Raw genomic sequence first — 23,656 nt, forward strand, 5'->3', positions numbered from 1 at the left:
AACGAGCATCAAAACCGATTCAGGGATTAGTGAACACAGGGTTGTCGTAGCGAGATTGAATATTGTAATACACAAATCCTCGAAAAATAAGCGAAAAATATACCTATTCAAAAAAGCAGATAAAAATTCACTTGACGCCTTCCTGAGAGACAACCTCCACTCATGCCAAATTAATAATATAAGTGTAGACCAGATGTGGCTTAAATTCAAAAAAATAGTATTGGCAGCAATTGAGAGATTTATACCAAATAAATTAAGAAACGACGGAGCTGATCCTCCTTGGTACACAAAACGGGTTAGAACACTTTTGCAAAAACAACGAAACAAACGTGCAAAATTTAAACAGACGCAAAATCCCCAAGATTGGCGATCTTTTACAGAAGCTCGAAATTTAGCGCGGACTTCAATGCGAGAAGCTTATAACAGTTTCCACAACGAAACTTTGTCTCGAAACCTGGCAGAAAATCCAAAGAGATTCTGGTCGTATGTGAAGTAAGTTGCGGCAAGAAACAATCAATGCCTTCTCTGCGCGATAGCAATGGAGATACTATCAAAGACAGTGCTGCCAGAAGCAGTGTTACTAAACACAGCCTTCCGAAATGCTTTCACAAAAGAAGACAAAATAAATATTTCAGAATTCGAATCGAGAACAGCTGCTAACATGAGTAACGTAGAAGTAAATATCCTCGGAGTTGTGAAGCAACTTAAATCACTTAATAAAAGCAAGTCTTCTCGTCCAGACTGTATACCAAAAAATGGTTCAAATGGCTCTGAGCACTATGGGACTCAACATCTGAGGTCATCAGTCCCCTAGAACTTAGAACTAATTAAACCTAACTAACCTACGGACATCACATACATCCATGCCCGGCCCGAGGCAGAATTCGAACCAGCGACCGTAGCGGTCGCGCGGTTCCAGACTGAAGCGCCTAGAACTGCTCGGCCACACGGGCCGGCAGACTGTATATCAATTAGGTTTTTTTCGGAGTATGCTTATGCATTAGCTCAATACTTAACAATCATATACAACCGTTTGCTCGACGAAAGATCCCTACCCGAAGACTGGAAAGTTGCGCAGGTCACACCAATATTCAAGAAAGGTAGTAAGAGTAATCCACTAAATTACAGGCCCATATCGTTAACGTCGATATGCAGCAGTATTCTGGAATATATATTGAGCTCCAACGTTATGAATTACCTCGTAAAAAACGGTCTATTGACACACAGTCAACATGGGTTTAAAAAACATCGTTCCTGTGAAACACAACAAGCTCTTTATTCACATAAAGTGTTGAGTGCTATTGACGAGGGATTTCAGATCGATTCCATATTTGCCAGGGATAAGTCCTTGCAGTCGCGCTGTTCATCGGTGTCCTCGGTGGCTCAGATGGATAGAGCGTCTGCCATGTAAGCAGGAGATCCCGGGTTCGAGTCCCGGTCGGGGCACTCATTTTCAGCTGTCCCGATCGAGGTATATCAACAACACCTGTCGGCAGCTGAGGGTTTCAATTAATTATCATTTTAATACATGCCCTAGTACGTCACCCCTATTGCTCGGGTTCCCGTCGAAGTTCATTAAAGACTGTTCAATGAGTCTTGAAGGAACGGTGAGGGAAGCCCGAACAACACGGCTGACGCACGAGGGCATGTATTAAAAATCTGAAATACTGCTGTGATAATGACTAGTTAGTAGCCGAAATCTGGATTTGCATTAATGTTCAAATGCTTGTGAATTCCTAAGGTCCTAAGGGACCAAACTACTGAGGTCATCGGTTCCTAGACTTACACACTACTTAAACTAACGTAATCTAACTTACGCTAAGAACAACCCACACAACCATGCCCGTGGATGGACTCGAACCACCGGCGGGAGGGACCGGATTTACATTAATAAAGCCAGAAAGGAAACGACTGACTGCGGCTCTCTATAAATTTGAAAATAATTTTTACTTCTTTGTGACTAACGGATTTCACATGCTCTGAACAGATTTGTTTTTAAATCTAAAAGACTGTCTTGATATTTGCAAATAGTGATTTGAACTATAGGGATTCCGTCAAGCCTCAGAGAAGGATTCACTGTGCGAGAGAGCATTCCCCTGAGAAGTAAGTATGTAGTTTTATGAACGGCTATAATCATTTTGCTATCCGTGCATCACACCAGTATCTCCACGAGCACATCATTCGCCCTTGTTTCCACAGACACAATTACTAATACGTTACTCATGTATGCAACTACTCGTAAGATAGGTTCAGTTCTGATATGTCAGAGCATTGTCCTATACATGCAGCCTCGAGGACAGCCGAGAATAATAATGTTGATTACTTTGTTCTAACCTGCGAGCCACTGGAAGGTGTGCCATCTACACTAATCTACACAACTGTTGTATAGCCATTTTGGAGACCAAAGATATCGTAGGTGCGCGAACACTGCAGACCACAATACAATACTGAAGGAGCAACTGGGTGAAAAGGAATTACGTAATCAATAACGCCGTTCACCGTTGACTAATTACGCGGAATTCGTCTTTGCTTCAACTCTGCCGTGATCGGCGATAGCCGTATTTCGTGGGTATACGCTGCGTTGTTCTACAACTACATCTGCACTTCGTAAGCCAACTTTTTGTTGTGGCGGGAGTTACTTTGTGTATCGCTTCGTTTCTCCACTTTCCTGTTCCAGTCACGAATGGTGCTCAGGAAAAAGCGATTGTTGGTAAGCCTCCGTTCGAACTCGAATCTTAGCTAATTCTGCCTTCATCCTTTCGGGAAATGTACGTAGAAGCAGTTAATGTATTGGGGCGTTTCTTTTTGGAGTATACGCTCTCCGAATTTTAACAGTTAACCACACCGACGTGCACAACCCGTCTCTTGTAGCTTCTGCCACTAGTGGTGTATGAATTTCTCCTCGACACTTCGCGCATTCTAAACGAATGTCTGACGCAACGAGCTGCTTTTCTCGGATTTTCTCTATTTCCTCTATCAATCCTACCTGGTAAGAGTCCCAGACTGATTAGCAATGTTCAAGTAAAGGTCGAACGAAAGTTTTGTAAGCTACCTCTTTTGTGGGTGGACTACTCATCTTGAGGATTCGCCTAACGAATCTCAACCTGGCATCTGCCTTCCCTGCAATAGTTTTATGTGGTCGCTCCACTTCAAATCGCTCAGTACGTATACTGCTAGGTACTTAATGGTTGAGACTGCTTCCATTCATTATTTGGCAATCGCGTAATCCTATAATATTAGTTTGCGTTTATGGACCCATGTTTGCTAGCCCAGTTCAGCTTGAGAGCGCTACGTTATAAGACATTGCATGACAGTGGGGGTAAGATGTTAACCAGTCTAGGCCTGGTATACAAGTCAGCACGGATGATGTCCACAGAAGCGTGGAGCCGCGCGGTCTCAGGCGTGTTCCACGGTTCGCGCGGCTCTCCCCGTCGGAGGTTCGAGTCCTCCCTCGGGCATGGGTGTGTGTCTTGTCCTTAGCTTAAGTTAGTTTAAGTTAGATTAGGTAGTGGGACCGATGACCTCAGCACGTTGGTCCCAAAGGAACTTACCACAAACTTCCAAAATTTTCAGACGTTCACGTACTTGCCTAATTGGCTGATTTGCCACTTTCGTCTGATATACACAATAAGCGATCGTTCAAAATAAAAACTCGCGGAACAAAATTTATTCGTGCCACTAATAAGCTCAACCACTTTCAGGGCTATACTATTCGCTTTGTAGCGCTGGAGATAGTGTAGAACTGGTACCAGTTGGTCATGTGAGCCTCCATCCACTGAAATAAGTCATGCAGTGAAATGGTGTGTATGTACCAATCGGTTGTGTGGAATCAGGGCAGTAAGATGGTTCAGGGTAGGTCATGGCAGAAAAGACCTATCGTGTTTGGACCTGCCCATGACCACACTACGAATGAATCAGACCGATTTGTCGGTGTATCAACGGGGACTGTGTAACCGGTCTACAAAGAGTGGTGTGCCACACACAGCTCCATTCTAAGAAAAAAGGAGACAATGATGCTCCATGAAGGAATTATCCGAATGGGACTGAAATCTGTAAATGGGATATACATGCACGACAAACAAATTATTACAATTTCAGAAGAATTTGATGATTTGTTCAAGAGAAATAACTCCACAAATTGAGAAAGTCAATAACTCGTTAGTTCGTCTCTCACCATTATGCAAGCAGCTATTCGGCTTGGCCGTAATTGATAGAGTTCTTCTACGTCCTCCTTAGGGATATCGTGCCAGTCCAGTTGGCGCATTAAATCGTCAAAATACCGAGATGGTTGGAGGGCCTGCTATGAAAACAAGTGACTGGAACCTCATTGACTGTGGTATAATCGTCTTTAGTGATGGTTCCCGCCTGGAACTGAGCCCCGATGTCCAGCGAAGGCATGTCTGCAGAGTTCCGGGCAGTGGTGGGATACTTGTCTGTCACCCGCCATATGCCCCTACAGCCTGTCTTTCCATAGCGGGACTCTTTGGTTGTCATCCGCGGCACCCTCACAGTACATCGGTACGTCGACGATACTCTACGCCCCGTTTTATTGGCGATCATGGCAAGCCAGCCTGGACTTACATTTCAGCAACGTAATGCCACTGTTGATCTTCATGCTTGCAAAACCCTACGTTGGCCAGTAAGGTCGCCGGATCTCTCCCCAACGGAGAACGAGCATTATGAACAGGCACCTGCAATGATCTCGGGATTCTGACAATCCAACGCGCCAATTGGACAGAATTTGGCACAATATCCCTCAGGAGGACATCCAACAACCTCTGGCAGTCAGTTCCACGCCGAAAAACTGCTTGCGTAAGGGCGAGAAGTGGACCAACGCGTTATTGGTTTTCTCAATTTCTGAAGGCCTTCCTCGTGGATATATCATCCAGTTTTTCTGAAACTGAAATAATTTGTTCGTCTATATAGACACATCACGTCGGAGTTCCGGAACCTGTACAGAAAATTGGAACAGACATCAACATAAAAATCATTTCCGCTCTTTTTATTGCTAATTAAAACCACACATTGGATGTTGTACCACCATACAGCGAGATCTTCAGAGGTGGTGGTCCAGATTGCTGTACACACAGGTACCTCTAAGACCCAGTAGCAAGTCGTCTTGCATTGATGCATGCTTGTATTCGTCGTGGCATACTATCCACAAGTTCATCAAGGCACTGTTGGTCCAGATTTTCCCATTCCTCAACGATGATTCGGCGTAGATCCCTCTGAGTGGTTGGTGGGTGACGTCGTCCATAAACACCCCTTTTCAATCTATCCCAGGCATGTTCGATAGGGTTCATGTCTGGAGAACATGCTGGCCACTCTAGTCGAACTATGTCGTTATCCTGAAGGAAGTTATTCAAAAGAAGTGCACGATGAGGGCGCGAATTGTCGTCCATAAATACGGAAGCCTCTCCAATATACTGCCGATATGGTTGCACTATCGGTCGGAGGATGGCATTCACGTATCATACAGACGTTATGACGCCTTCCATAACCACCAGCGGCGTACGTCGGCTCCACATAATGCCACCCCAAAACAGCAGGTAACCTCCACCTTGCTGCACTCGTTAGACAGTGGGTCTAAGGCGTTCAGCCTGACAGGGTTGCCTCCAAACACGTCTCCGACGATTGTCTGGTTGAAGCCATATGCGACATTAATCGGTGAAGAGAAAATGATGCCAATCCTGAGTGGTCCACACGGTATGTTGTTGGGCCCATCTGTACCGCGCTGCATGGTGTCGTGGTTGCAAAGATGGACTTCGCCATGGACGTCGGGAGTGAAGTTGCCCATCATACAGCCTATTGCACACAGTTTGAGTCGTAACACGACATCCTGTGGCTGCACGAAAAGCATTATTCAGCATGGTGGCGTTGCTGTCAGGTTTCCTCCAAGCCATAATCTATAGGTAGCGGTCATCCACTGCAGTAGTAGCCCATGGGAGGCCTCAGCGAGGCATGTTATTGACAGCTCCTGTCTCTTTGTATCTCCTCCATGTCCGAACAACATCGCTTTGGCTCACTCCGAGACATCTGGTCACTTCCCTCATTAAGAGCCCTTCCTGGCACAAAGCAACAATGCAGACGTGATTAAACCACGGTATTGACTGTCTAGGCATGGTTGAACTACAGACAACAGGAACCGTGTACTTATTTCCTGGTGGAATGACTGGCACCGATCAGCTGTCAGAACCCCTCCGTCTAATAGGCGCTGCTCATGCATGGTTGTTAACATCTTTGGGCGGGTTTAGTGACATCTCTGAACAGTCAAAGGACTGTGTCTGAGATACAATACCCACACTCAACGTCTATCTTCAGGAGTTCTGGCAGCCGGGGTGATGCAAACCTTTTTTTGATGGGTGTGTCTACATCACATCTACCGATTTCCGTCCCATTCGGATAATGCCTTGGAGGTGCGTCTACTTATTTTGTCCTAGTGCGTAAGTAAGACGGCGTAAGTCTATTGTTCGTAAAAGGATCGTAACCGACAAGGACCGGAGACAAGTGTCATGCTTTGTCAGTGGCAACAGGTTTCAAAGCAGAAATGAAATGCTGCTGCCCCTGAATGCAGATCTATCTGAACCACTTTCCGAGCTAACGTTGGGGAACTGCATGCAGTGGACATTTTGAATAGAATACCTCGCCGAAGACCATTACTTATAGCGGCAAAAAAATCTGTACGTCTTCAGTGGACGGCGGCCAATGTGGCCCAGCGGTTCTAGGCGCTTCAGTCTGGAACCGCGCGACCGCTACGGTCGCAGGTTCGAATCCTGCCTCGGGCATGGATGTGTGTGATGTCCTTAGGTTACTTAGGATTAAGTAGTTCTAAGTTCTAGGGGACTGATGACCTCAGATGTTAAGTCCCATTGTGCTCACAGCCATTTGAACCATTTCTTCAGTGGGCCAAAGAACACAGAAACTGAACAGTAGCTTACTGGAGACTTATAGCGCCGTCCGATGAGTCCCAATTTTATCTCTTTTTTAAATGTGATAAGGCGGCGAGCGCAATGAGTTGTTGAACCCGCAGTGTGTGGCGGATATTTATCTATAATAATGAACATTGTCATATCAAAGAAATAATACAATTATAAGTAATTATGTTTTCTTAAAAAATAGCTTTCCCGGTCGACAGAAAGCAGTCGCATGAAATTAAGGACACGGAAGTTAGCAACAACTGTTTAAATCCGCAGGACAGGCATCAAGCAAGTCACAGTCGAATGGCGACATCATAAACTGAAGTATCAAATGAAATGTGATTTTGTCCATTATAAATGGTTTTTGAAAGCATGCGACTTGTGGGAACAAATGGTTTGTTTATAAATAACTTTGTGCTACCGTGTACGATTTTCTTTTACACGACGCTATTTTCAATAGTGTATTTCTTCGAATTACGCCATTTTTTCGTAATGTTTTCGATGTGTGAGGCTCTGCTTTGTTTTGTTGACTTCACTGCAATATGTAGAAAAACGCGGAATTTCAGTAAGTTATCGATTTTTATGTGTAGTTAGTGGTGAAATTTGGAATAACTTGTACTTACAGTATTCTTAGTACAAGTTCTTCCAAATTTCGCCATAACTGCATATAAAATTCGATAACTAACTAAAAAGTTAACAAACAAAGCAGAATCTCTCACGTCGAAAACATTATGGAAAACTGGCATAATACAAAGAAATACACCCTTGAAAATGGGAATCAGTAAGGAAAAGAAAATCGTGACTGATAGCAAAAAGTTATTTATAAAAAAACCAATTATCAGATGAAGGATGTGCACCTTACATACTTAAAATTCACCTGTTGTTAGAATTTCCTTACTTTTAGTTGGATATTCTAATTAGAATTGCCCTAAATCATGTTTGGTGGGAGTTACAGTGAGACGCTGTGTGTGAGAAATGTGTAGGTCTAATTGATGCTCCGATAGTAGATTAATGAAGATTTATTGTTCATTTTTAGAGAAAACGTGGAAAATGTGCATGATACGAAGGAATTTGGCCGCAGCTCGCTCACGCATTGGAAATAAAACTGATGACGGAGCCCCTGATCGTGTAGTTGAATGTCACTGAACTTGGTAGACTTAAGCCCGGCCCAGATCGAACCTGTTTTCGAATTAACGACCGTTGCCTTAGTCTACTGGCCAACCTGAATGTGGTTTGTGGACACACTCCTAAACATCCGTAGGTCCACTGTTTCCGATGTGATAGTGAAATGGAAACGTGATGGGACACGTACAATTCATAAGCGTACTGGCCGACCTCGTCTGTTGAGTGACAGAGACCGCTGACAGGTAGAAGAGGGTCGTAATGTGTAATAGGCAGACATCTATCCACACCACCACACAGGAATTCCAGACTGCTTCAGGATCCACTGCATGTACTATGACAGGCGGGAGGTGAGAAAATTTGGATTTCATGGTCGAGCGGCTACTCATAAGCCGCACATCACGCCGGTAAATCCCAAATGACGCCTCACTTGGTGTAAGTAGTGTAAACATTGGACGATTGAACAGTGGAAAAACGTTGTGTGGAATGACGAATCACGGTACACAATGTGGCGATCCGAAGGCAGGGTGTCAGTATGGCGAATGGCCGGTGAACGTCATCTCCCAGCTTGTGTACTGCGAAGAGTAACGTTCGGAGGCGGTGGTGTTATGGTGAGGTCGTGTTTTTCATGGAGAGGGCTTGCACGCCCTGTTGTTTTGCGTGGCACTATCACAGCACAGGCCTACATTGATGATTTAAGCACCTTCTTGCTTCCCACTGTTGAAGGGCAATTCGGGGATGGTGATTGCATCTTTCAACAAGATCGGGCACCTTTTCATAATGCACAGCCTGTGGCGGAGTGGTTACACGACAATAACGTTTCTGTAGTGGACTGGTCTGCTCAGATTGCTGACCTGAATCCTATAGAACACCTTTGGTATGTTTTGGAACGCCGACTTCGTGCCAGGCCTCACCGAACGACATCGATACCTATCCTAAGCGCAGCACTCCGTAAAGAATGGGCTGCCATTCCCCAAGAAACCTTCCACCACTGGATTGAATGTATGCTTGCGTGAGTGGGAGCTTTCATCAAGGCTAAGGGTGGGACAGCACATTACTGAATTCGAGCATTACCGACGGAGGGCGCTACGAACTTGTAAGTCGTTTTCAGCCAGGTGTCCGGATACTTTTGATCACATAGTGTATCTGTGGCGGGACAAGGGTATCTGTCCAGTATTTACCTAGTTAGATGTCGGAACCCGCCTGAAAACCACGTCCAGGCTGACTGACTCACCAATCCTCGTCGTTAATCCGCGAGGGACATTCGATGCGGGACAAGATCGACTCCCCAAATCCCAGAAATGACGCGTTAACGCGCTCGGCTATCCAGATCACGAGTAATTACCACATTTTTCCCAAATTGAAGGATATTTTGGACGGAAAGCACTATGGAAAAGACACCTAAGTAAAAGAGGATGTTTTGTGACCGGTTCAACAGCTTGGCAGCAGCCGGAGATGTAGGGAATTTGTGGAGCACTATGACCAATGTTTAAATTTGAACGGCGACTATGTAGAGAAATAGCCCGCCCGTTTAGCCGTGGGGTCTAACACACTGCTTTCCGAGCGGGAAGGCGTGCCGGTCCTCGGCACGAATCCGCCCGGCGGATTAGTGTCGAGGTCTGATGTGCAGGCCAGCCTATGGATGGTTTTTAAGGCGGTTTTCCATCTGCGTCGGCAAATGCGGGCTGCACCCCCTTATTCCGCCTCAGTTACACTATGTGGACGATTGCTGCGCAAACACTTTCTCCACGTACTCGTACACCGTAATTACTCTACCACGCAAACATTGGGGCTACACTCGTCTGGTGTGTGACGTTCCCGGGGAGGGGGGGGGTCCACCGGGGACCGAACCGCACAATAACCCTGGGTTCGGTGTGGGGCGGCGGCGGGGTGAGTGGACTGCTGTAGCGTGTTGTGGAGTTGTGGACCATTGAGGGCTACGGCGGGGACGACACCTCTCCGTCGTTTCTAGGTCCCCAGTTCAATACAATGTAAGAGAAATAGATAAGATATCAAAATATATAGTAAAATAAATTTTCTTTCCTTATCTTGAATAACAGTGTCTGGAGAAACACGCCTTCTTTACTTTTAGAAGCCGGCCGAAGTGGCCGCGCGGTTCTGGCGCCGCAGTCTGGAACCGCGAGACCGCTACGGTCGCAGGTTCGAATCCTGCCTCGGGCATGGATGTGCGTGATGTCCTTAGGTTAGTTAGGTTTAACTAGTTCTAAGTTCTAGGGGACTAATGACCTCAGCAGTTGAGTCCCATAGTGCTCAGACCCATTTGAACCATTTTTTTACTTTTAGAACACAACACGTTACCATTCCTAATATGGTGTAGGAAAACCGCTGGCATTCAAAACAGCTTCCGGGCGTCTTAGAATGGATAAATATTGGTCCTGTATGGTTTTTAAGGGAATGGTAGATCATTTTTATTGCAGAATAGTGGCAAGTTCAGGTAGCGATGATGGAGGTGGATAGCGATACACAGTCTTCCCTCCAAAGTGGACCACAAATGCTCAATAATACTGATTCAAATGGTTGAAATGGCTCTGAGCACTATGGGACTTAACTTCTGAGGTCATCAGTCCCCTAGAACTTAGAACTACTTAAACCTAACTGACCTAAGGACATCACACACATCCATGCCCGAGGCAGGATTCGAACCTGCGACCGTAGCGGTCGCGTGGTTCCGGACTGCAGCGCCTAGAACCGCTCGGCCACCCCCGCCGGCAATAATACTGAGATCTTGTGACTGGTGGCATGGGGAGATTAGACCCCAGTTAATCCTCATGCTCACAGACAGACGTGACCATTGCGAAATGTATGGACAGGATCCCTGTCGCCTTGGAGGACAGCATCACCGTTAGGGAACAAACATCGTACCATGGGAAGGACCTGATAAGCCAAAGTGGTCACATAGTCCTTGGCAGTAATGCGACCGTGCAGAGTAACCCCGGCGCCCATGGAATAACACGATATAGCTGCCCAAAACATCACCGAACCCCCGCCATGTTTCACTCTTAGGACGTAAACTCTGCTGGAACTTGGAAACAGTGTGAAACAAGACTCATGCGACCAGATGACACTCTTCCTTTGCTCCATAGTCCCGGTTTTATGGCTTGGGCATTACTGTTACGGGCATTTGCACCACTGATGAGTGGTTTTGGAACTCCAGATCACCCTGCAATTCTCTGCTTATGGAGGCCCTTCGTGTTGTTTTGGTGTTGACGTTGCTCGCGAGTGTGACATTCAGTTCTGCGGTGCTGTTTTAGTTGTTGTCCTCTTACGTTTCACCGAGCGAGGTGGCGCAGTGGTTAGCACACTGGACTCGCATTCGCGAGGACGACAGTTCAATCCCGTCTCCGGCCATCCTGATTTAGGTTTTCCGTGATTTCCCTAAATCGCTTCAGGCAAATGCCGGGATGGTTCCTTTGAAAGGGCACGGCCTATTTCATTCCCCATCCTTCCCTCACCCGAGCTTGCGCTCCGTCTCTAATGACCTCGTTGTCGACGGGACGTTAAACACTAATCTCCTCCTCCTCTTACGTTTCGTCACAATCCTCCCGTCACGATCACACAACACACACCTTCGTCCGTGTTGTGACTTAGCGGATGAAGTTTCTCCTCTTTCCCTGGATGCGTTATAAATCTGGCAGAAAACCCAGAGATTCTGGTGATACATAAAGCACACCAGTGGCAAGAAGCATCAATACCTTCACTGCGCGATAACGACGGTGAAGTCACTGATGACGGTGCTACTAAAGCAGAGTTATTAAACACGGTTTTCCGAAACTCCTTCGCCAAAGAAGACGAAGTAAATATTCCTGAATTCCAATCAAGAACAACTGACAAGATGAGAAACATAGAAATCGGTGTCGCAAAGCAGCTTAAATCACTTAATAACGGCAAGGCTTCCTGTCCAGATTGTATACCAGTCAGGTTCATCTCAGAGTATGCTGATACTATAGCTCCATATTTAGCAATTATATATAACCGCTAGCTCGCAGAAAGAGCCGTACCTAAAGACTGGAAAATTGCACAAGTCACACCTATACCCAAAAAGGCAAGTAGGAGTAATCCGTTGAATTACAGGCCTATATCACTAACGTCGATTTGCAGTAGGGTTTTGGAACATATACTGTATTCGAATATTATGAAGTTCCTCGAAGAAAACGATTTATTGATACATAGTCAGCACGGAATCAGAAAATAGCGCTCTTGCGTAACACAACTAGCTCTTTATACTCATGAAGTAATGAGTGATATCGACATTAGATACCAGATTGAGTCCATATTTTTAGATTTCCAGAAGGCTTTCGACAGCGTTTCTCACAAGCGTCTTCTAACCAAACTGCGTGCCTATGGAATTCGCCTCAGGTGTGCGACTGGATTCGTGATTTCCTGACAGAAAGGTCATAGTTCGTAGTAAAAGACGGAAAGTCATCGAGTAAAACAAGTAATATCCGGCGTTCCCCAAGGAGGTGTGAATAAGTCCTCTATTGTTCCTGATCTATACTAACGACGTAGGAGAGGATCTCAGTAGCTGTATTAGATTGTTTGCAGATGATGCTGTCATTTACCGTCTTGTAAAGTCATCAGATGACCAAAATGAATTGCAAAATGATTGAGATAAAATATCTGTATGGTGCGAAAAGTGGCATTTGACCCTGAATAAAGAGAAGTGTGAAGTTATCCACATGAGTACTAAAGGAAATCCGCTAAATTTCGCTTAAGCGGTAAGTCACACAAATCTAAAGGCTGTAAATTGAACGAAATACTTAGGGATTACAATTAAAAATAACCTAAATTGGAACGATCGCATAGATAATGTTGTGGGTAGAGCAAACCAAAGACTGCGATTCATTGGCAGAACACTTATAAGGTGCAACAGATCTACTAAAGGGACTGCTTACACCACACTTGTCCGCCCAATTCTGGAGTACTGCTGTGTGGTGTGGGATTCTTATCAGGTGGGACTGACGGATGACATCGAAAAAATTCAAAGAAGGGCAGCTCGTTTTGTATTATCGCGAAATAGGGGAGATAGTGCTACAGATATGATACGTAATTGATGTGGCAATCATTAAAACAAAGGCGTTTATCGTTGCGTCGGGATCTTCTCATGAAATTTCAATCACCAGTTTACTCCTCCGATTGCAAGAACATTCTGATGGCACCCACCTTCGTGTGGAGAAATGATCATCACGCTAAAATAAGAGAAATCAGGGCTCCAGTCCTCGTTTTTCCCGCGCGCCGTTCGAGAGTTGAACGGTAGAGACAACTTGAAGGATTGAACCCTTTGCCGGGCACTTAATTGTGAACAGGAGAGTAATCACGTAGATGTAGATGTAGAAATCTTTGATACGGTTCCTCGTGAAACACCAAACACTTCGGTTACCTTTTTTGCAAAAGCACCCACTATACGAGAACCAAAAATTTTCCCACGTTAGAATTCGCGTAGTTCCGATATAATGCACTCAAAACTGCGCAGAACGCTGCTCTGACCACGACTGACACCTGCAACGTATTGAGGACATTGCATAATTGCCGTTCAAATACAACAGCGCAATCTGCACGCTTGGCTAGCATCTGCCTGTATGTTGAAAAAATGGTTCAAATGGCTCTGAGGACAATGGGACTTAACTGTCGTGGTCATCAGTCCCCTAGAACGTAGAACTACTTAAACCTAACTAACCTAAGGACATCACACACATCCATACCCGAGGCAGGATTCGAACCTGCGACCGTAGCGGTCGCGCGGCTCCAGACTGTAGCGCCTAGAACCGCACGGCCACTCAGGCCGGCGCCTGTATGTTGAAGCATCCACTTCTCGTGTGTCGTTTACATATTTTTGTCCTAGCCCTGTAAGACGTCTGCTCGGAAACAACAGAATCAGTTGCCAGTTTCGCTCCTATGATTTGGAATTGCCTGTACTCCTCTTCAACCGGAGCATGTCGTAGGCTTCGAGTGAAATCACTGCTTCTGTAAAAACTGCTTCGCAACGTACGCAGTGGCCAATGTGAGACTTAGTGTAGCCCAAACATATGGGGTAAAAGCTGCTGTATTACTCTTCACAAAATCCCATAGGCTTCATTTTGGTACAGGCTAAGCTCCGCTTTGCTATCCTTGAAGTCTTCTTGGCTTGGAGTGTGTGTCATGTCACTGTCGAGTGTGTCATGTCACTGAGCACTTGCCCGCGAAAGGCAAAGGTTCAAAAATGGCTCTGAGCACTATGGGACTCAACTTCTGAGGTCATTAGTCCCCTAGAACTTAGAACTAGTTAAACCTAACTAACCTAAGGACATCACAAACATCCATGCCCGAGGCAGGATTCGAACCTGCGACCGTAGCTGTCTTGCGGTTCCAGACTGCAGCGCCTTTAACCGCACGGCCACTTCGGCCGGCTAAGGCAAAGGTTCCGAGTTCGAGTCTCGGTCCGGCACACAGTTTTAATCTGCCAGGAAGTTTCATATCAGCGCACACTCCGCTGCACAGTGAAAATCTCATTCTGGAAACGTCCCCTAGGCTGTTGTTAAGCCATGTCTCCGCAATATCCTTTCTTTCAGGAGTGCTAGTCCTGCAAGGTTCGCAGGAGAGCTTCTGTAAAGTTTGGAAGGTAGGAGACGAGATACTGGCAGAAGTAAAGCTGTGAGTACCGGGCGTGAGTCGTGCTTCGGTAGCTCAGATAGTAGAGCACTTGCCCGCGAAAGGCAAAGGTCCCGAGTTCGAGTCTCGGTCGGGCACACAGTTTTAATCTGCCAGGAAGTTTCAATCATTATATCTGTTTCGTGTAACTGAAAGCTGATTTTCATTTGTATTTTTTGCATGATGAGAGTGGTGCTGGTGTGCCGGCGCATTGCTTACTGCTCTCGAATGGGAACGAAGACAGAGAAAAAAGTCTAGAGAGGCCTGCCCACGTTGTATAGGTCTACCTGGGTGCCACTCGGTACTGTCAACCACCATGCTAGAGATCCTGTAACTGTTGAGGAAGCGAGGAAGTTCGAATAGTAGCTGATAATTATATAATCGGTTTTAGATTTCGTGTCTACCATGTGCTCGTCAAATACACGCGTAGAAGCAACAAAACTACAGGTATTTATTATTTTGAATAATAACCTGATAGTTCAAGGAGAAGCTTGTGTAGCAAGTGCAACATGCAAAGTGTAAACTTACCAGGATGTATAGATATCTGATCGAAAGTATCTGGACACCTCAACGTAATACAGAATTGACCACTAGATGTCACAAGAAGCGGACCCGCCAGTATAACAGGAGGCGTGGAGTATTGTGTTGTCAGTAGAGAAGCAGTAACGCCAAAATGGGTCGGCCAGGAGAGATCAGTGAATTAGAACGTGGACTGGACATCCGATGTCATCTAAGTAACAAATACACCGGGTATGTTTCAACCTAGTTCGACTTTTGGTGATATGATTGTGAAATGAAAATGCGAAGGGACAAAATGGTTAGATGTCTCCAAGCACTATGGGACTTAACATTTGAGGTCATCAGTCCCCTAGAACTTAGAACTACCTAAACCTAACCAACCTAAGGACATCACACACATCCATGCCCGAGGCAGGATTCGAACCTGCGACCGCAGCAGCAGCGCGGTTCCAGACTGAAGCGCCTAGAACCGGTCGGTCACAGCAGCCGGCTACGAAGGGACAACAGCTAAACCAAGGCCAAGCAGCCCCCATGCACTGACGGACAGGGACCATAGAGCATTGCGGTGGATAGTTTTAAATATTCATATTAAATCAGTGGAAGGAATTGGTCGTGAGCTCCAAAGTTCTACCAGCAGTCCAGCTAGCACACGAATGTGCGTTGGTAGTTTAAAGAATGGGATGCAGTGGAATCTGATGGAAGGGTTTGGTTTTGGCGAATGCCTGGTGAAAATTATCTGTCATGTGTAGAGCCAACAGTGAAGTCCGGCGGAGATTGTTTTACACTACGGTTTTTGGTGGTTAGCGTGTGGTCCCCTTATTGCACTTAAGAAAGCGCTAAATGTGGGAGGATATGCACACAGTTTACAGCATTTTGTACATGGTGTGGTAGAGAAACATTTTGGTGGTGATAATTGTATCAGTTTGACAGACAGCATCTGCATTGGCGCGCAATTTGATGGCTAGGAACTATACGCAGTAACCTCTCTTCCTACAGCCAGCCAGATACTGACGATGGAAATATTTTTCATAACCAAGCATCGTAAGTGCCACTGCACTAGGGCTTGTTGAAAACCTCGGATATGAGAAAGGGCTTTTTCCTGGCTCCATCTTGTGTCTTCATAGCACTCCATCTTCAGGCCACGACTGGCCTACCGGGACCATCCGACCGCCGTGTCATCCTCAGTGGAGGGTGCGGATAGGAGGGGCGTGGGGTCAGCACACCGCTCTCCCTGTCGTTATGATGGTGTTCTTGACTGAAGCCGCTACTATTCGGTCGAATAGCTCCTCAATTGGCATCAGGAGGCTGAGTGCAGCCCGAAAAATGGCAACAGCGCATGGCGGCCTGGATGGTCACCTTCCAAGTGCCGACCACGCCCGACAGTGCTTAACTTCGGTGATCTCACGGGCACCGGTGTATCCACTGCGGCAAGGCCGTTGTGTGTTCAGAGAGTTGGCATGTTAATCTGGACCGGCAGTCTAAAGCTGTCCTTTCACAGCCCGACTGGTCCGTCGACCTGTCTGCCGTCCCATAGGCTACACCGACTCGCTCGCCGACCCGTCTCACTGTGTGTGGACACCGGCAACCGCTTGACGGACTCTACTTGCCGTGGACCGGTCGCGTGGCAGTGTTCCCGTGCCAGGTAGAGGGCTGGATAAGCAAGTGTTGGTCTGCCGGTAGAACCGACCACTTACCCGACCGCAAACATATTTCTCACACACACGTGAACGTGTCGGGGTGGACCCACTTGGCGGACTCGTCTGTCTGTTCAAATGGCTCTGAGCACTATGGGACTTAACATCTTAGGTCATCAGTCCCCTAGAACTTAGAACTACTTAAACCTAATTAACCTAAGGACATCACACACATCAATGCCCGAGGCAGGATTTGAGCCTGCGACCGTAGCAGTCTCGCGGTTCCGGACTGAAGCGCCTAGAACCGCTCGGCTACTGCGGCTGGCCGTCTGTCTGTGTGGGGGCCTGCAGTGATAGAGGGTGGCGTCCTGTTGTCACCGTTCCCAACTTCCCAGCACATAATATGTGCAACCCATCCATCTGCGGTTAGTGTTATCACATGTGAATGTGTCAGAATTTTTTTGAAATTTTTGTGAAGCGTGTGGCTGAGGCGGGATTTGGGTACTAGACAGGTATTCACCTCGTCGGATGTTGGAAACGGCCTGAAAACCAAATCCAGGCTGCTGGTACAACGGTTCTCGTTGTTAATCCACCAGGTGGATTCGATACGTGGCGTACCTACCCAAATCCCGGTAGTGGCGTGTTGACGCGCAGTACTATCCAGGTGGGTCTGATGTGAGAATGGGCGCCATTTACAAAAACGTGTTGAGCCGTTCACCATTTCACATTTCAGTAGCAGCACAGAAAAGCAAGATGCGCAGATACGTATAAAAGGAAAGTGCACTAGTGTCCAAAAGTTAAGCATAATAATGGCAAGAGGGCATATTGGTTTATCAGGATGTTGGAAGGATTTCTGAAGTAACTACAGTTTAATCAGAAAACATTTGGCATACAACAGTGTCCGAAATATAATGTTAGAAAAGTTCTGCTAGCTAAGATACAAATTTTTAGGAAAATAAAACACCTGGTTAATCTCTTCCACAGCAAAAGGATCTGCTAATAGGGCATATCGTTACCCCTAACAGCCACACATAGTGCCCAACGACGTGGATTGCTATGTACGAGATCATTCAAGAGGCCTGAAGTGTCTGTGGTGGAGGCTGACGGGATGCAATTTGCATACGTAATGGGTCCCAGGTATGTTCTGTAGGATTCAGACTGCGGCCCTCGCAGGTCAGTCCATGCGACAGACATCTTCACCTTTAAGAATTTCAATCATCAGAGCAGCTCGATGCGTACGGACGTTATCGTCCACAAAGAGAAAGACTGGACCTACCGCACCTCTTAAAAGGCGAGCATATGGTAGGAGCAATTCATCTCTGTGCATCTGAGCGTTTACAGTATTCCTCCAACCACCAACGAAGATGTGCAACTCCATACGGCGATTCAACATTATGCCTGTCAGCACCATGACGCCGCCACCACCAAACCGGTCTCTTTCCACGATTTTTTTTGGGTTGTATCGTAAGCCTGTTCCACCTCTCTAATCGCCTTTCATCAGCAAAGATCAGTCCACAGTTCGGCCCTCTTGGCACAGTAAGATACAACGAAAGCCCAAAATACCTGGGAGTCACTCTGGACAGAACTTTAACGTACAAAAAACACCTTTCCAACTTGGCCAAGAAGATACAAACACGAGTGCACCTTGTGAGAAAGCTGGCAGGCAGTACATGGGGAGCAACCATATCAGTCCTCCGAGGAGCATCCCTTGCACTGGTATACTCTGCAGCGGAATACTGTGCACCAGTCCGAAGCGCCCACGTAGTGAAATTAGCCGTACAACTGAACTCAGTTATGAGAGTAATTAGTGGTACAGTCCGGTCTACACCTACTTGCTGGCTACCAGTGCTTTCAAACATCTGTCCACCAGACCTCCGTCGAAAGGCTGCTCTTTACAACCTCTGTCAGCAAGTTTCTGAAAACAATTCGATCCCTCTTCATGACGATTTGCTGTCACTGCCCAGGAAACGCCTCAAATCTAGAACACCAGCATATGAAATGGGAGTCCAAATGCTATCCACAGGATTCGACCGGGACGCAGAGTGGAAACGTGAGTGGCAAACTACAAGAACCCGAAACCACGAACTTGTCTACAATCCAACAGTTCCAGTTCCAGGCTTCCACCAACCGAGGGAGGTGTGGGGGCAGTCAAACAGATATCGGATTGAAGAGGGTAGGTGCAAATACGACATGCACAAGTGGGGCTTTTCAAGTGACAGTGTGTGTGACTGTGGTGACACCCAAACAATGAGCCACATTGTGAATGACTGTCCAATCAGACGCTTCCCTGGTGGCATTGAGAAGCTCCATCAAGCATCCCACGAGGCACTCCGCTGGACCGAGTCCATCAACATCCGAGTGTAGTCTGAGCCGTTTTGAAACTTGTGTAATATATATAATTTCACATGTTCATTTTTATATATATTTCTTTGTTTTGATAAATGTGTATTCAAAAAAATGGTTCAAATGGCTCTGAGCACTATGGGACTTAACATCTGTGGCCATCAGTCCCCTAGAACTTAGAACTACTTAAACCTAACTAACCTAAGGGCATCACACACATCCATGCCCGAGGCAGGATTCGAACCTGCGACCGTAGCGGTCACGCGGTTCCAGACTGAAGCGCCTAGAACCGCACGGCCACACCAGCCGGCAATAAATGTGTATTACTGTAATTGATGCATACGATAATAATAAATCGTCTACCACAATAAAGTGTGACGAAAATCATTTTGCAAACTGAAGCGGGATTCATCTGTGAAGGCTACATTCCTCCATTCATTCATAATCCAATTTTGGCGTTGCCGGCTCCACAATACACGGGCCCGTCTCTGTGCTGGGTGAGCAGCATGCACACGGCCGGACGTCTGACAAATAACCCTGCTGTTCCGAGCCTCTGATACACAGTTGGTCGGGAAACAGCAACACCTAAGGCAGCTGCATGCTCTGCAGCCAGTTGTCTTGCAGGTGAAGTCCGATTTCGTCAGGCAGGTACGGCCAGATATCGGTCCTGCTATAGGATGGTTATCCTTGGTCGACCTTGCACTGGCCTGCGACGAACATCTCCTTTGTTCCGAAACTGTCGTGAAAGCCTCGAAATGACACTTTGTGGCACATCCAAGGATACTGAGACTTCGGCCTGTGTCTTGCTTCCTTCCAGGCGGCCAATTATTCTAACTTGCAAAACAGGACCCAAATGGTGTCTGTGGCATTACATTGTCAACTTCAGCAAGAGATCACACTGCTCGCCATGAAAGGAAAGATAAGACTGCGACATGAGTGGTCTCATCCTCTGCTCGTGTTTACCTTCCGGTTACGCCGTTATTCACAGCACGGAGTACTACTGTCATATACAGAGCGAACAAGTGGGGTTCGTAGGTAAATATTTATGATGATTTTGTGTGATTGCTCACCTTTTCTCTCTTTCATTTTCTTATTTTCGTGATTGTACTTAGCCGGCCGCGGTGGTCTAGCGGTTCTAGGCGCTCAGTCCGGAACCGCGCGACTGCTACGGTCGCAGGTTCGAATCCTGCCTCGGGCATGGATGTGTGTGGTGTCCTTAGGTTAGTTAGGTTTAAGTAGTTCTAAGTTCTAGGGGACTGATGACCACAGATGTTAAGTCCCATAGTGCTCAGAGCCATTTTTTTCGTGATTGTACTTAACTTTTGGACTCTATTGTAGATCTACCACTAGCACTTCAGACAAATGTAGCCTTTGACAAGGCAACAGCCAGTTACCGTCTCTATCCGTGTTTAAAGGAACTAGAACTCTGTCTATAATTATCTCGTTGTTGACGGGACTTAAAAATTTAAATTCTCTTCCTTTGTACACGCGTCCGTAATCAAGATGACCAACTCGCGCCACTACAGCGGCGCTGAATACAAAAGAGCTGGTGGCACGAAAAAATTCTTCACTAGTACTTGATAGTAAGTATAGAGACGTAACAATTCCTGATCGCTATATCTTGCGCCAGTACCCTGAATAAAATTCCGAATCCTCTTCACAGTGTCTCATTGAGTGAAAATGGCAACTTTGTTGCTATTCAAGAGGAACGGATTATATGCTGATATTCGCTTCTCCGCTCGCCCTCTACTCCCCTCTCTCCCTACCCTCCCCCGTCACTCCGCTTACTGTCATCTGCAATACAACCACGAAAATGCATTTTACATGGACTAATCATGGTCATAAACAACGAACTGTTATTTCGAAGATAACATTCATAAAGGCTTATGAACCTTCAGCGTGGTGCAAGAAAAACGGCGCTGTCAGCAAAATGAGGATCATTTCGCCGTGTTTCGAAGACAACGTGGTAGATTAGCTCGTCTGTCTTGTACAGAACATTGACTTTAACCACATCGGAAAATCACTCGTTGAACTAGAGTTTCGGTTGCGCATCTGATAAATTAGAGAAATAACTGACAACTTTTTTTCCATACTTCAGGAAGAACAGAAAAAATACTGTCTTCATACTACAACTTAGTAGAAAGAGTTGGTTGATGATTAAACATTGCGAAAGTTGTACATTCTGTTAGTTAGATGGCTGGCGTCTCTGGAAAAACATGCAAAATGGTGAACGGAGACAGTGGGCCACGTCATGTAGAGCGTACTTTAGATAGAACCAGTAAACCCTTCTCTCCTGATTCCTTAAAGAATCCAACTTCCGTGTATAAAACAGATTCGAGCGTCTGATTGCTTTACAAAAGAGTTAATGTGTAAAGTATTTGACGTCAAGTGTGGAAGCGAGAAAATGCTTGGAAGAGATTTTAAATTACGTTCAAAGTTCCTTAGAAGTTGCTAAGTGCTCTCATTATCACAAACACTGGACGAGTATGATCCACCGAGCGACGTGGCGCAGTTGTTAGCGTACTGGACTCGCATCCCGGAGGACGACTGTTCAAACCCGCGTCCGGCCGTCCTGGTTTAGGAGTTCCGTGATTTCCCTAAATCGCTTCTGGCAAATGCCGGGATGGTTCCTTTGAAAGGGCACCGTCGACTTCTTTCCCCCCCCCCCCCCCTCCATAATTCGATGGGACCGACGACCTCGCTGTTTGGTCCCTCCCCCCAAACCAACCCACCAACCAAGTATAATCCGGGTAACCTGCACCGCGCTGCACACGTTTCTCACTGTGTACGTCATATATCTTGTACTGTGTGTCTGACAATGTTAATTTTGCAGGTACATTCAGTGGTACGTACGGATACTGTTTGCAGAATGTTTTACGGTTACACTCTTCTTTTGGGGGGTGGGTGGAAAGGGGATGGTTCCTTTGAAAGGGCACGGTCGACTTCTTTTCCCCTCCTTCCCTAATCCGATGGGACCGACGACCTCGCTGTCAGCGAGAAAAAGTTACGTAAAAGTTTGAAGTTATGTGCAGAGTTTCTTCGAAGCCACCAAGTGCTCTCATTCTCAAATATTGAATGAATACAATGTGGATAATTTACGCGCTGTGAATTACGCTGCCTCGAGACATACACACAGTTTCAAACTATAATATTTGTCTTACTGTGCTAAACCTTTAACGTAAGGTTATACGTATTAATGGGTAATTTATGACAGCATTTTAAATTTTTAAATTCGGTCAATAACTGTGTGAAATACTGAAAAATCGAAAAACTTTTTTCCCCGTGAAGCCGTTAGGGGCGCACTTCATAACCGGGACCGTGCGCCATGTGCCGAGTTAGCCGTTTGTTGATATGGATTTGAGCTTCCTAGTACTTCTGAAAATATCGTAGATGTTTTCATAACGTAAACGACCTCAAGAACACTAGGAGCATCCGCAGCTGTTAATCATTCGCTGTTAGAACTAAAGATATACGTACGCTACCTTGAGCCACTACGAGTGAAACAGTTTGATGGGGGCAGCTAGTGGGGCAAAGACCTTGACGGTAGCGGCGCACCGTCGCGATGTTTGCGCCGGCGCGCTGTCCCCGCACTCATCGATCACGAAGCAGCCCTGCAGTTCGGTCGTCGTCCGTCGACTGCGGCGGCGCTGTGTGCACGGGCCACGCCGTCTGCAATGTGCTAGGCGGCCAAACACTTGGGAGCCCCCACCTGTCCTCGCCTGTGTGCGGGGTAGTGGTACTTTTCTCCTTCCATCCGCTTTTCTTATGTTTGCGACCTGTCTCGTTACAGTTCTCGAGCAAGTGTCTCGTTTGATTGCCGTTACTGAAAACTATTATTAGAACCTTCACAAATGTTTCAGTACTACTGATGCGTGATCAATATACTAGGGTACTACTTTGAAAGTTAGGATTTTGAAATTTGGTTCATATGTTTACATTCTGAATCACTAGTGAAATAGAAAATAATAAATCGTAACATCTGCTTCAGTACTGTGCATTTTATAGGTAGCGAAAAGTAACACGATGACACGAGTAGCCCTTTTCGTGCTGCTCTCGCTGTCACTTGTTCTCCAGAGTTGTCTGAAAGCAGAAAATAAATAAGTATGAAAGGAACAGTTATTCAAAATAACTGCGTTAGAGCAAATATGTTAAAGCCAGGTACTTCGCGACTGATATAGTAGTAAAGTCCAATACTCCACCCAGCGTTCAGTGTAAGAGTGTAGTGGTGCAAGCGTCTGTGTTGCCCTGTACCATGTGTATAAATGTGAGAAGTGGACAAATGGTGTTTTATTGTGACGGATATCTATCGAAATGAAAGGGAGGCTGTGAAACCCGGTGCCGGCATGGCCTATTTAATTGATGTTTAAATGACAGACGATTCTGCTTCGACGTGACACGCATTCAGAGACTTAAATTATTTCATTACACTGTTTAATTGTTGGCGACTTCCAGGGCGGTGCAGTTTATATATGTTTC

The 23,656-nt window shown here is 46.1% G+C and overlaps 1 protein-coding gene and 1 non-coding gene across 5 annotated transcripts in view; both read left to right on the forward strand.

Annotated features, from left to right (window-relative positions):
• LOC126183645 (uncharacterized) overlaps positions 1–23,656 on the forward strand; it is a 285,471-nt gene that overhangs the window by 101,995 nt on the left and 159,820 nt on the right. The window lies entirely within an intron of this gene.
• Trnat-ugu (transfer RNA threonine (anticodon UGU)) lies at positions 1,373–1,446 on the forward strand. The gene has a single exon. It is a non-coding gene; the product is annotated as a tRNA-Thr (tRNA).

This window comes from Schistocerca cancellata, chromosome 4, assembly GCF_023864275.1.
Source record: "Schistocerca cancellata isolate TAMUIC-IGC-003103 chromosome 4, iqSchCanc2.1, whole genome shotgun sequence".
Classification (NCBI taxonomy): domain Eukaryota; kingdom Metazoa; phylum Arthropoda; class Insecta; order Orthoptera; family Acrididae; genus Schistocerca; species Schistocerca cancellata.